Source organism: Cherax quadricarinatus, chromosome 72 (genome assembly GCF_038502225.1).
Source record: "Cherax quadricarinatus isolate ZL_2023a chromosome 72, ASM3850222v1, whole genome shotgun sequence".
Taxonomy (NCBI): domain Eukaryota; kingdom Metazoa; phylum Arthropoda; class Malacostraca; order Decapoda; family Parastacidae; genus Cherax; species Cherax quadricarinatus.
The window spans coordinates 12,471,814-12,486,840 of NC_091363.1; the positions used below are offsets into that span (position 1 = coordinate 12,471,814).

Genomic DNA, 15,027 nt, shown 5'->3' on the forward strand with positions numbered 1-15,027 from the left:
TGCAAAGGTTTGCAACAAGACTAGTCCCAGAGCTAAGAGGTATGTCCTACGAGGAGAGGTTAAGGGAAATCAACCTGACGACACTGGAGGACAGGAGAGATAGGGAGGACATGATAACGACATACAAAATACTGAGAGGAATTGACAAGGTGGACAAAGACAGGATGTTCCAGAGATTGGACACAGTAACAAGGGGACACAGTTGGAAGTTGAAGACACAGATGAATCACAGGGATGTTAGGAAGTATTTCTTCAGCCACAGAGTAGTCAGTAAGTGGAATAGTTTGGGAAGTGATGTAGTGGAGGCAGGATCCATACATAGCTTTAAGCAGAGATATGATAAAGCTCACGGCTCAGGGAGAGTGACCTAGTAACGATCAGTGAAGAGGCGGGGCCAGGAGCTCGGACTCGACCCCCGCAACCACAATTAGGTGAGTACAACTAGGTGAGTACACCACCGCGGAATAGACAAGGTGGACAAAGACAGGATGTTCCTGGGAGGGGACACAGAAACAAGAGGTCACAATTGGAAGTTGAAGACACAGATGAGTCAGAGAGATATTAGGAAGTATTTCTTCAGTCATAGAGTTGTCAGGCAGTGGAATAACCTAGAAAGTGATGTAGTGGAGGCAGGAACCATACATAGTTTTAAGACGAGGTATGATAAAGCTCATGGAGCGGAGAGAGAGAGGACCCAGTAGCAACCGGTAAAGAGGCGGGGCCAGGAGCTAGGACTTGACCCCTGCAACCACAAATAGGTGAGTACACAGGTGCTGCTATCCAGAGGATTTACCCAATCACGAGAGTAAAAGTTAGGATTAGCATCATCAGAGAGTTGTGAAGCAACTGGGAACAATTATCGCAGGATTCCTGTCTGTCATCGTTCATTTGTGGGTGTCTTGATTTGGTGAAGGGCTCTTGATTCAAGGAATTGGAGCTGTCCTTCCTTTTCTAGGATTGCTCATGATTACCTCCCCTTTAAGGGAAGTTCCTTGGCGCTGGTGAAGGGCTCTTGATCTAGGGAATTGGATCTGTGCTCCAGTTCCTTGAATTAAGCCTGAATAAGTTCCATCCCTCCCCACACAGGCGCTGTATAATCCCTACGAGTTTAGCGCTCCCCCATGATAATAAAATCATGATTGCTTCACATTGACTATCCCCAGATAAGGTTTAAATCCTATCGACCACACGAAGGTTATCAAGGCTACATGTCACGTGCTTATTATCAGTCAAGAATGCTTTAATACCTTAAATATGTGAATTAGACACATGTACAACACTTAAGTATCTTTACTGAGGAAACGTTTCGCCACACAGTGGCTTCATCAGTCCAGTACAGTGAAGAATGGTGAATATCACAAGGAGTTTGAGGTAATCAGTCCCTCAGCCTTGAGTCGATGCAATCAGTCCATCAATCCTAAAAAGAATACAGCAAATGCGCGAAGTGGCTTATATACTGTAGACAGGTGAGGTACAGTAGTCGTAGGTGGGATCACAGTGGACAAACCCACACGTAGTAGGAGGTCATGACTATAGGTTAGGCAACTGAAGAAATCCCTGTATTAAGATCCCAGGATGTTGTGTCTGACAGGAATGTAGACAAATGGTTCAGAGAACCATCAAGTTGACAAATTAGACACTTATGTCTAATTTATCAATTAGACACGCGTGTCTAATTTATCAGTTAGACATGTGCCTAACTTATCAATTAGACACTGTATAATATATCAGTTAGACACATGTTTAATTTATCAGACACGTGTGTCTAATTTATCAATTAGACACGCATCTAATTTGTTATTTGTCTACAATCCCCACGGTGTATATACAGTGTCATACAAAGGTGTGTATCCTCATATCCTTCAGGACAGCAGATAAGATTTAAACCTAATGTTTTAAATGCATTAACTAAAAAATAAACTATTCGTTACTCCTGTATTATACTCAAACTTACACTATTGTTAACACTTTTAAGCTCACTTAAATGAGCTTATTAGCAAACCACTCGAGGTTCAGCTTAAAGAGGTCACACAACACACTTCAGAGTATTGCCTCGAGTTATACCTTGAACAATAATCTACTGGCAATTATTTTTTCCATTATCTTCTTTAAAATAGACTGTGTGTATGTGAAGGAGACAGTGTTTGTGTATTTTTCTTACGAATTCCTTGCATTGTTAAAATCTCTAGCTTGGTCGATGCATGCAGGGGATGAGATGAAAAGCTGTAAGCCTTCTCCCTGAAAGCTGGCTGCCTTGGATCAACGTCTAGCGCGAGCTAGGCGCCAAGGTATTGGTCCAGTGTGGTGAGAATGGTAAAGCACTGCGTACCTTGTTCCAAGGTTCGTAGGTTCGAGTCTCCTTCGGCCAGAGATCAGTGTTTGTGTATATTTCGCCTGCTCTTGCGAATTCCTTGCATACATACATACACATATATATATATATATATATATATATATATATATATATATATATATATATATATATATATATATGCATTGGTGTCCGCAAGTTATCACAGATTGCGCTACCTGCTTTTCTGTCCTCATGTATTGCATCCAGAAAGCTTGTAGCAGCAATTCTCCCTGAACATCTTAGGGACAAGATTAGAGTCCAGGACCAAAAGTTCACTGACCGAGCCATGATCTGGGATAATCTAACGGGCTCTGAAACCAGACCTGCTCCCCCCAACAACTACAAACAATCGCAATGGGATGGTTCAATAGTGGAAAATATAGCCTCAACAATGCTTCAGTGTGTGTCAGGGAAGGATAGAGCCCGACTCCTGGCAGTGAGAGCTCCTCATGCAGGGGACTTTCTGTTGGCTGTTCCCAACTCCAGCCTTGGCACACGCCTTGACCCACAGACCATCCGCATCGGTGTTGCCCTTCGACTTGCCGCCCCTATTCTCGCCGAACACAGGTGTATTTGTGGCAGTGAAGCAGCAGACCGATTCGGGTACCATGGTCTTGTGTGCCGTAAATCCGAGGGATAAATTGCAAGACAGGAGGTTAATAACATTATCAAGAGGAGCCTCACAGCCGGATGCCCAGCAGTAAGGGAGCCACCTCAGCTTGGCGGATCTGATGGCAGCCAGAAGCGTCCAGATGGTATCACCCTTCAAGCCTGGACAGATGGGAAGCAGGTGGTGTGGGACTATACATGTGCATCTACCTTGGCTGATACCTATCTCCAGTACATCAGGGAGGAAGGAGGGGCAGCTGCCAGCTTCAGGGAGTCCCAAAAGTCTAGAAAATATGGAGAACTTGCCTATCATTATATGTTTGTTCCCATAGGCTCAGAGACCCTTGGCTCATGGGGAAAGAATGTATCCAAATTCCTTAAGGAACTGGGAAAAAGACTCATCAGGGTAACTAGGGATCCCAGGGCAGCTAGTTTTCTGTTCCAGCGGCTCAGTGCGGCTGTTCAAAGGGGTAATGCCTGCTGTATTTTGGGCACACGCTCCAGCTCTGAGGAGCTGGATGAGATTTTCGCCTTATAATCGGTGATACACACGTAACAACATGTACCGTATATGCCACCTTTATATCAACAATGTATCTCTTAAATCTTCTGTACCATATTATGTAATAAAATATTCATATTGGTAAAAAAATACGAAAAGATGGGGTGGTAGGGGAAGTGGAATATTCAAACGGCCTCAGGAAGAAATCCAAATATTCTTCCTTGAAGCCTTTTTATCCACTTCTCTGAGGCCATTGATCCCACAATTTACACCAGAGGTGGACCCCATCATATATATATATATATATATATATATATATATATATATATATATATATATATATATATATATATATATATATATATACTATATGAGAGCAGCACTGAACATGCAAAACTGACGTATATCTGACTCTTCTAAACACCTGGAGTTTAATTTACTCTTTGCATTAAATATTAATGTATCCTTGACAGGTTGTGTGAACAGGTGACGTGTCCTCATTGACCACTCCCTGGTGAATCCGTCTTGAAACCTAATTAACCATCGCGACCCACGACCTGCTACATACACATATGTTTAATAAGTATTTACAAGGTAGGTATGAGCGACGCAGGTGCCGGGAAGGGAACATAATTAGAGGTTTAGCAAAAAATGGAAGACTTGTGCAAGAGTGAGAGAGAAAGTGTAACAGTGAAGCAGGTGGTTAGGTCATGCTTGCCCGGAGTGCGTACTGACCTAGTGACATCAGTGTTTGTGACGCTAGTCTGTGACCACTGTGACGCTAGTCTGTGACCACTGTGACGCTGGTCTGTGACGCTAGTCTGTGACCACTGTGACACTGGTCTGTGACCACTGTGACGCTAGTCTGTGACCACTGTGACGCTAGTCTGTGACCACTGTGACGCTGGTCTGTGACCACTGTGACGCTGGTCTGTGACCACTGTGACGCTGGTCTGTGACCACTGTGACGCTAGTCTGTGACCACTGTGACGCTGGTCTGTGACCACTGTGACGCTAGTCTGTGACCACTGTGACGCTGGTCTGTGACCACTGTGAGGCTAGTCTGTGACCACTGTGACACTGGTCTGTGACCACTGTGATGCTAGTCTGTGACCACTGTGATGCTGGTCTGTGACGCTAGTCTGTGACCAATGTGATGCTAGTCTGTGACCACTGTGATGCTGTTATGTGACCACTGTGACGCTAGTCTAACCACAGTGATGCTGGTCTGTGACCACTGTTACGCTAGTCTGTGATGCAAGTGTGTGACCACTGTGATGCTAGTCTGTGACCACTGTGACGCTAGTCTGTGACCACTGTGACGCTAATCTGCTACCATTGTGACGCTAGTCTGTGACCACTGTGACGCTAGTCTGTGACCACTGTGACGCTAGTCTGTGATGCTGGTCTGTGACCACTGTGACGCTAGTCTGTGATCACCGTTTGTGATGCTAGTCTGTGACAACTGACGCTAGTCTATGACATCAGTCTGACGCCATTGTCTGTGACACCCCTATCTGTGACACCACTGTCCGTGACACCACCATCTGTAACACCACTGTATACGACGCCACTATGTGACACCACTGTAACGTCACTGTCTGTGTTTTAAACCCCTGAGAAGTACCTAGTGACATCAGTTAGAGTGATGAGTATCAGTCATTAAACAAAGTGACATCACCACCTGACACTGACAGTGACAGCAAGTTTGGCACTGACAGTGTCAGCAAGTCTGGCACTGGCAGTGTCAGCAAGTCTTGCACTGGCAGTGACAGTGTCAGCAAGTCTGGCAGTGACAGTGTCAGCAAGTCTGGCAGTGACAGTGTCAGCAAGTCTGGCAGTGACAGTGTCAGCAAGTCTGGCATTGGCAGTGTCAGCACACACACACACACACACACACATACACACACACACACACACACACACACACACACACACACACACACACACACACACACACACACACACACACACACACACAGAGGGGGGACACAGAAACAAGGGGTCACAATTGGAAGCTGAAGACTCAGACGAGTCACAGGGACGTTAGGAAGTATTTCTTCAGTCATAGAGTCGTCAGGAAGTGGGATAGCCTAGCAAGTGAAGTAGTGGAGGCAGGAACCATACATAGTTTTAAGAAGAGGCATGACAAAGCTCAGGGAGCAGAGAGGGAGAGGACCTAGTAGCGATCAGTGAAGAGGCGGGGCCAGGAGCTGAGTCTCGACCCCTGCAACCACAATTAGGTGAGTACAATTAGGTGAGTATAGACACACACACACACACACATACACACACACACACACACACATACACATATACACACATACACACATACACATACACATACACACGTACACATACATACACACACACACACACACACATACACACATACACACAAACATACACACATACACACACACATACACACATACACACACACATACATACACACACATACACACACATACACACACACATACACACAAACACACACACACACACACACATACACACATACACATACACATACACATACACACACACACACACACACACACACACACACACACACACACACACACACACACACACACACACACTACAAAGATAAGTCAGTTAAGGTGTTAGCTGGTAAGATGAGTGTTCGAGGTAAGCACGTCACCTTGGGTAAAGTGCAGTATAACTGTGAGGTTAGTGAGAGAGTTGACCAAGTAAGACGACTGTACAACAAGGTAATATCTGCAGTGTAATACTTCCCATTACCAGAGTTAAGCAATGTTTACCTACCTGAAGTCTACCTAGAAGGTATTCCAGGGATCAACGCCCCCGCGGCCCGGTCCACGACCAGGCCTCCCGGTGGATCAGGGCCTGATCAACCAGGATGTTACTGCTAGTTGCACGTAGTCCAACGTACGAACCACAGCCCGCCTGATCCGGCATAGACTTTATCTCTCCAGCTCCCTCTTGAAGACACTCAGGGGCCTATTGGTAATTCCCGTTATGCATTTTGGGAGGCTATTGAACAGTCTTGGACCCCGGACACTTATGTGTGTAAAGTGATAATATTATTATCATTATTACTATTATTAATTAATATTATTATCGTTTTTTTCTCGGAGGTTTATCTTCATGATTTAACATAGATATTATTTATCTGTTACGAGTGTGTGTACTCGCCTAATTGTGGTTGAAGGGGTCGAATCATAGCTCCTGGCCTCGTGGGTCCTATCATACCTATTCTTTGAACTGTGTATTGAGTTTGCCTCTACCACTTCATCTAGCTCATTGAATTTATTTACCACCCTCAGACTGAAAAAGTATTTCCTAATATCCCTGTTGCTCATCTGTGTCTTTAGCTTCCATCTACGACTTCTCGCCTCTGTGCTCCGTCAAAGCATCTGAATATATTTTATGTCGTAAACATGTCTCTCCTTGTCCTTTCTCCTAAAGTCATTAGGCTCAGTTCCTTTAGTCTCCATAACTCAATCACCTCAGCTCTGAGACAAATCTTCTTGTAAACCTATGAACCTATTTCAGCTTTTCTATATGCGTGATCATGGTCGGGTTCCATGCTGGTGCTGCATACATCACGACTCTAAGATATGTCCTTATTCAGGGTTCTGAGGGCAGTTCTGAGATTACCCTCGCATATGCTATAGATGCTATTCGATTTATGTACACCTCTGGTGATATGTTGGGTGTGATGTTCACTTCAAGATCTTCATCCTTGAGTGATATCTGTAGTTCCTGACAGCAATGTGCTGCTACACTATTCCATACGAAAGTTGCACAACGGGAACACCAGTACTGTATTACTACACTGTACAATAGTTACACAGGAGGAACATAAGCTACCTATGTTTTCCTGTCACATTCCATCACGCAGGACGTGGTTCATACAGGTGGTGAAGTGTATCAACCAGTGTGGTGTGTGGTGGTGATCTTAACAGTGTGGTGCGTGGTGGTGAGCTTAACACAGTGTGGTGTGTGTTGGTGATCTTAACACAGTGTGGTGTGTGGTGATCTTAACACAGTGTGGTGTGTGGTGGTGATCTTAACAGACAGTGTGGTGTGTGGTGGTGATCTTAACAGTGTGGTGGGTGGTGGTGATCTTAACACAGTGTGGTGTGGTGGTGATCTTAACAGACAGTGTGGTGTGTGGTGGTGATCTTAACAGTGTGGTGCGTGGTGGTGATCTTAACAGTGTGGAGCGTGGTGGTGAACTTAACACAGTGTGGTGTGTGGTGGTGATCTTAACAGTGTGGTGTGTGGTGGTGATCTTAACACAGTGTGGTGTGTGGTGGCGATCTTAACACAGTGTGGTGTGGTGGTGATCTTAACACAGTGTGGTGTGTGGTGGTGATCTTAACACAGTGTGGTGTGGTGGTGATTTTAACACAGTGTGGTGTGTGGTGGTGATCTTAACACAGTGTGGTGTGTGGTGGTGATCTTAACAGACAGTGTAGTGCGTGGTGGTGATCTTAACACAGTGTGGTGTGTGGTGATCTTAACACAGTGTGGTGTGTGGTGGTGATCTTAACAAAGTGTGGTGTGTGGTGGTGATCTTAACAGACAGTGTGGTGTGTGGTGGTGATCTTAACACAGTGTGGTGTGTGGTGGTGATCTTAACACAGTGTGGTGTGTGGTGATTTTAACACAGTGTGGTCTGTGGTGGTGATCTTAACACAGTGTGGTGTGTGGTGTTGATCTTAACAGACAGTGTTGTGTGTGGTGGTGATCTTAACAGACAGTGTGGTGTGTGGTGGTGATCTTAACAGACAGTGTGGTGCGTGGTGGTGATCTTAACACAATGTGGTGTGTGGTGGTGATCTTAACACAGTGTGGTGTGTGGTGGTGATCTTAACACAGTGTGGTGTGTGGTGATGATCTTAACACAGTGTGGTGTGTGGTGGTGATCTTAACACAGTGTGGTGTGTGGTGGTGATCTTAACAGACAGTGTAGTGCGTGGTGGTGATCTTAACACAGTGTGGTGTGTGGTGATCTTAACACAGTGTGGTGTGTGGTGGTGATCTTAACAAAGTGTGGTGTGTGGTGGTGATCTTAACAGACAGTGTGGTGTGTGGTGGTGATCTTAACACAGTGTGGTGTGTGGTGGTGATCTTAACACAGTGTGGTGTGTGGTGATCTTAACACAGTGTGGTGTGTGGTGGTGATCTTAACACAGTGTGGTGCGTGGTGTTGATCCTAACAGAGAGTGTGGTGTGTGGTGGTGATCTTAACAGACAGTGTGGTGTGTGGTGGTGATCTTAACAGACTGTGTGGTGTGTGGTGGTGATCTTAACACAATGTGGTGTGTGGTGGTGATCTTAACACAGTGTGGTGTGTGGTGGTGATCTTAACACAGTGTGGTGTGTGGTGGTGATCTTAACACAGTGTGGTGTGTGGTGGTGATCTTAACACAGTGTGGTGTGTGGTGGTGATCTTAACAAAGTGTGGTGTGTGGTAGTGATCTTAACAGACAGTGTGGTGTGTGGTGGTGATCTTAACACAGTGTGGTGTGTGGTGGTGATCTTAACAAAGTGTGGTGTGTGGTAGTGATCTTAACAGACAGTGTGGTGTGTGTTGGTGATCTTAACAAGTGTGATGTGTGGGGGTGATCTTAACACAGTGTGGTGTGTGGTGGTGATCTTAACAGACAGTGTGATGTGTGGTGGTGAGCTTAACAGACAGTGTGGTGTGTGGTGGTGATCTTAACATACAGTGTGGTGTGTGGTGATCTTAACAGTGTGGTGTGTGGTGGTGATCTTAACAGTGTGGTGTGTGGTGGTGATCTTAACAGTGTGGTGTGTGGTGGTGATCTTAACAGACAGTGAGGTGTGTGGTGGCGATCTTAACAGACAGTGTGGTGTGTGGTGGCGATCTTAACAGACAGTGTGGTGTGTGGTGGTGATCTTAACAGACAGTGTGGTGTGTGGTGATCTTAACAGTGTGGTGTGTGGTGGTGATCTTAACAGACAGAGTGGTGTGTAGTGGTGATTTTAACAGACAGTGTGGTGTGTGGTGATCTTAACAGTGTGGTGTGTGGTGGTGATCTTAACAGTGTGGTGTGTGGTGGTGATCTTAACAGACAGTGTGGTGGCGATCTTAACAGACAGTGTGGTGTGTGGTGGTGATCTTAACAGACAGTGTGGTGTGTGGTGATCTTAACAGTGTGGTGTGTGGTGGTGATCTTAACAGTGTGGTGTGTGGTGGTGATCTTAACAGACAGTGTGGTGTGTGGTGGTGACCTTAACAGTGTGGTGTGTGGCAGTGATCTTAACAGACAGTGTGGTGTGTGGTGGTGATCTTAACAGTGTGGTGTGTGGTGGTGATCTTAACAGACAGTGTGGTGTGTGGCGGTGATCTTAACAGACAGTGTGGTGTGTGGTGGTGATCTTAACAGCCAGTGTGGTGTGTGGTAGTGATCTTAACAGACAGTGTGGTGTGTGGTGGTGATCTTAACAGACAGTGTGGTGTATGGTGGTGATCTTAACAGACAGTGTGGTGTGTGGTGGTGATCTTAACAGACAGTGTGGTGTGTGATGGTGATCTTAACAGACATTGTGGTGCGTGGTGGTGATCTTAACAGACAGTGTGGTGTGTGGTGGTGATCTTAACAGACAGTGTGGTGTGTGGTGGTGATCTTAACAGACAGTGTGGTGTGTGGTGATCATAACAGACAGTGTGGTGTGTGGCGATCTTAACAGACAGTGTGGTGTGTGGGGATAATCTTAACAGACAGTGTGGTGTGTGACAGTGATCTTAACAGACAGTGTGGTGTGTGGTGGTGATCTAAACAGACAGTCTGGCGTGTGGTGGTGATCTTAACAGACAGTGTGGTGTGTGGTGGTGATCTTAACAGACAGTGTGGTGTGTGGCAGTGATCTTAACAGTGTGGTGTGTGGTGGTGATCTTAACAGACAGTGTGGTATGTGGTGGTGATCTTAACAGCCAGTGTGATGTGTGCTGGTGATCATAACAGCCAGTGTGGTGTGTGGTGGTGATCTTAACAGCCAGTGTGGTGTATGGTGGTGATCTTAACTGTGTGGTGGTGATCTTAACAGCCAGTGTGATGTGTGGTGGTGATCATAACAGCCAGTGTGGTGTGTGGTGGTGATCTTAACAGCCAGTGTGGTGTGTGGTGGTGATCATAACAGCCAGTGTGGTGTGTGGTGATCTTAACAGCCAGTGTGGTGTGTGGTGGTGATCTTAACAGACAGTGTTGTGTGTGGTGGTGATCTTAACACAGTGTGGTGTGTGGTGGTGATCTTAACAGACAGTGTGGTGTGTGGTGGTGATCTTAACAGCCAGTGTGGTGTGTGGTAGTGATCTTAACAGTCAGTGTGGTGTGTGGTGGTGATCTTAACAGACAGTGTGGTGTATGGTGGTGATCTTAACAGACAGTGTGGTGTGTGGTGGTAATCTTAACAGTGTGGTGTGTGGTGGTGATCTTAACAGACAGTGTGGTGTGTGGTGGTGATCTTAACAGACAGTGTGGTGTGTGGTGGTGAGCTTAACAGTGTGGTGTGTGGTGGTGATCTTAACAGACAGTGTGGTGTGTGGTGGTGAACTTAACAGACAGAGTGGCGTGTGGTGGTGATTTTACCAGACAGTGTGGTGTGTGGTGGTGATCTTAACAGACAGTGTGGTGTGTGGTGGTGTTCTTAACACAGTGTGGTGTGTGGTGGTGATCTTAAGAGACAGTATGATGTGTGGTGGTGAGCTTAACAGTGTGGTGTGTGGTGGTGATCTTAACAGACAGTGTGGTGTGTGGTGGTGAACTTAACAGACAGAGTGGCGTGTGGTGGTGATTTTACCAGACAGTGTGGTGTGTGGTGGTGATCTTAACAGACAGTGTGGTGTGTGGTGGTGATCTTAACACAGTGTGGTGTGTGGTGGTGATCTTAAGAGACAGTATGATGTGTGGTGGTGATCTTAACAGTGTGGTGTGTGGTGATCATAACAGTGTGGTGTGTGGTGGTGATCTTAACACAGTGTGGTGTGTGGTGGTGATCTTAACAGACAGTGTGGTGTGTGGTGGTGATCTTAACAGACAGTGAGGTGTGTGGTGGTGATCTTAACAGACAGTGTGGTGTGTGGTGGTGATCTTAACAGTGTGGTGTGTGGTGATCATAACAGTGTGGTGTGTGGTGGTGATCTTAACAGACAGAGTGGTGTGTAGTGGTGATTTTAACAGACAGTGTGGTGTGTGGTGCTGATCTTAACAGACAGTGTGGTGTGTGGTGGCGATCTTAACAGACAGTGTGGTGTGTGGTGATCTTAACAGTGTGGTGTGTGGTGGTGATCTTAACAGTGTGGTGTGTGGTGGTGATCTTAACAGACAGTGTGGTGTGTGGTGGCGATCTTAACAGTGTGGTGTGTGGTGATCTTAACAGACAGTGTGGTGTGTGGCGGTGATCTTAACAGACAGTGTGGTGTGTGGTGGTGAACTTAACAGTGTGGTGTGTGGTGGGGATCTTAACAGCCAGTGTGGTGTGTGGTAGTGATCTTAACAGACAGTGTGGTGCGTGGTGGTGATCTTAACAGACAGTGTGGTGTGTGGTGGTGATCTTAACAGACAGTGTGGTGTGTGGTGGTGATCTTAACAGACAGTGTGGTGTGTGGTGATCATAACAGACAGTGTGGTGTGTGGCGATCTTAACAGTGTGGTGTGTGGTGATGATCTTAACAGACAGTGTGGTGTGGCAGTGATCTTAACAGTGTGGTGTGTGGTGGTGATCTTAACAGTGTGGTGTGTGGTGGTGATCTTAACAGCCAGTGTGGTGTGTGGTAGTGATCTTAACAGACAGTGTGGTGTGTGGTGGTGATCTTAACTGTGTGGTGGTGATCTTAACAGCCAGTGTGATTTGTGGTGGTGATCATAACAGCCAGTGTGGTGTGTGGTAGTGATCTTAACAGACAGTGTGGTGTATGGTGGTGATCTTAACTGTGTGGTGGTGATCTTAACAGCCAGTGTGATGTGTGGTGGTGATCATAACAGCCAGTGTGGTGTGTGGTGGTGATCATGACAGCCTGTGTGGTGTGTGGTGATCTTAACAGCCAGTGTGGTGTGTGGTGGTGATCTTAACAGACAGTGTTGTGTGTGGTGGTGATCTTAACACAGTGTGGTGTGTGGTGGTGATCTTAACAGACAGTGTGGTGTGTGGTGGTGATCTTAACAGCCAGTGTGGTGTGTGGTAGTGATCTTAACAGTCAGTGTGCTGTGTGGTGGTGATCTTAACTCTGTGGTGGTGATCTTAACAGCCAGTGTGATGTGTGGTGGTGATCATAACAGCCAGTGTGGTGTGTGGTGGTGATCTTAACAGCCAGTGTGGTGTGTGGTGGTGATCATAACAGCCAGTGTGGTGTGTGGTGATCTTAACAACCAGTGTGGTGTGTGGTGGTGATCTTAACAGACAGTGTTGTGTGTGGTGGTGATCTTAACAGACAGTGTGGTGTGTGGGGGTGATCTTAACACAGTGTGGTGTGGTGGTGATCTTAACAGTGTGGTGTGTCGTGGTGATCTTAACACAGTGTGGTGTGTGGTGGTGATCTTAAGAGACAGTGTGATGTGTGGTGGTGATCTTAACTGTGTGGTGTGTCGTGGTGATCTTAACAGTGTGGAGTGTGGTGGTGATCTTAACTGTGTGGTGTGTCGTGGTGATCTTAACAGTGTGGAGTGTGGTGGTGATCTTAACAGTGTGGTGTGTCGTGGTGATTTTAACACAGTGTGGTGCGTGGTGGCGATCTTAACAGTGTGGTGTGTGGTGGTGATCTTAACAGTGTGCTGTGTCGTGGTGATCTTAACAGTGTGGAGTGTGGTGGTGATCTTAACAGACAGTGTGCTGTGTGGTGGTGATCTTAACAGAAAGTGTGGTGTGTGGTGGTGATCATAACAGCCAGTGTGGTGTGTGGTGGTGATCTTAACAATCAGGTGCGTCTTCCCACCAGTCAGTCTCCCACAACAATGTCTTCCCACCAGTCAGTCTCCCACAACCATGTCTTCCCACCAGTCAGTCTCTCACAACTGTCTTGCCACCAGTCTCCCACAACTGTGTCTTGCCACCAGTCAGTCTCCCACAACTGTGTCTTGCCACCAGTCAGTCTCCCACAACTGTGTCTTGCCACCAGTCAGTCTCCCACAACTGTGTCTTTCCACCAGTCAATCTCCCACAACTGTGTCTTCCCACCAGTCAATCTCCCACAACAATGTCTTCCCACCAGTCAGTCTCCCACAACAGTGTCTTCCCACCAGTCTCCCACAACAATGTCTTCCCATCAGTCAGTCTCCCACAACTGTGTCTTGCCACCAGTCAGTCTCCCACAATTGTGTCTTGCCACCTGTCAGTCTCCCACAACAATGTCTTCCCACCAGTCAGTCTCCCACAACAATGTCTTCCCACCAGTCAGTCTCCCACAACTATGTCTTCCCACCAGTCTCCCACAATTGTGTCTTGCCACCAGTCAGTCTCCCACAACTATGTCTTCCCACCAGTCATTCTCCCACAACTATGTCCTCCCACCAGTCAGTTTCCCACAACTGTCTTCTCACCAGTCAGTCTCCCACAACAGTGTCTTCCCACCAGTCAGTCTCTCACAACAATGTCTTCCCACCAGTCAGTCTCCCACGACAATGTCTTCCCACCAGTCAGCCTCCCACAACTATGTCTTCCCACCAGTCAGTCTCCCACAACTGCTTCTTACCACCAGTCAGTCTCCCACAACTGTGTCTTGCCACCAGTCTCCCACAACTGTGACTTACCACCAGTCAGTCTTCCACAACTGAGTCTTGCCACCAGTCAGTCTCCTATAACTGTCTTCCCACCAGTCAGTCTCCCGCAACTATGTCTTCCCACCAGTCAGTCTCCCACAACTATGTCTTCCCACCAGTCAGTCTCCCATAACTGTGTCTTGCCACCAGTCAATCTCCCACAACTGTGTCTTGCCACCAGTCAGTCTCCCACAACTGTGTCTTGCCACCAGTCAGTCGCCCACAACTGTGTCTTGCCACCAGTCAGTCTCCCACAACTGTGTCTTGCCACCAGTCAGTCTCCCACAATTGTGTCTTGCCACCAGTCAGTCTCCCACAGTTGTGTCTTGCTACCAGTCAGTCTCCCACAACTATGTCTTCCCACCAGTCTCCCATAACTGTGTCTTGCCACCAGTCAATCTCCCACAACTGTGTCTTGCCACCAGTCAGTCTCCCACAACTGTGTTTTGCCACCAGTCAGTCTCCCTCAACTGTGTCTTGCCACCAGTCTCCCATAACTGTCTTGCCACCAGTCAGTCTCCCACATCTATGTCTTCCCACCAGTCTCCCATAACTGTCTTCCCACAAGTCAATCTCCCACAACTGTGTCTTGCTACCAGTTAATCTCCCACAACTGTGTCTTGCTACCAGTCAGTCTCCCATAACTGTCTTGCCACCAGTCAGTCTTCCACAACTGTGTATTGCCACCAGTCAATATCCCACAACTGTCTTGCCATCAGTCAGTCTCCCACAACTGTGTCTTGCCACCAGTCAGTTTCCCACAACTGTCTTACCACCAGTTAGTCTCC

The 15,027-nt window shown here is 46.8% G+C and overlaps 1 long non-coding RNA gene across 1 annotated transcript in view; it reads left to right on the forward strand.

Annotated features, from left to right (window-relative positions):
• The window catches only part of LOC128701454 (uncharacterized), an 82,960-nt gene that overhangs the window by 50,860 nt on the left and 17,073 nt on the right, over positions 1–15,027 (forward strand). The window contains exon 2 of the long non-coding RNA XR_008408915.2: positions 3,938–4,058. This is a non-coding gene — a long non-coding RNA (uncharacterized lncRNA). The remainder of the gene's footprint in view (positions 1–3,937; positions 4,059–15,027) is intronic.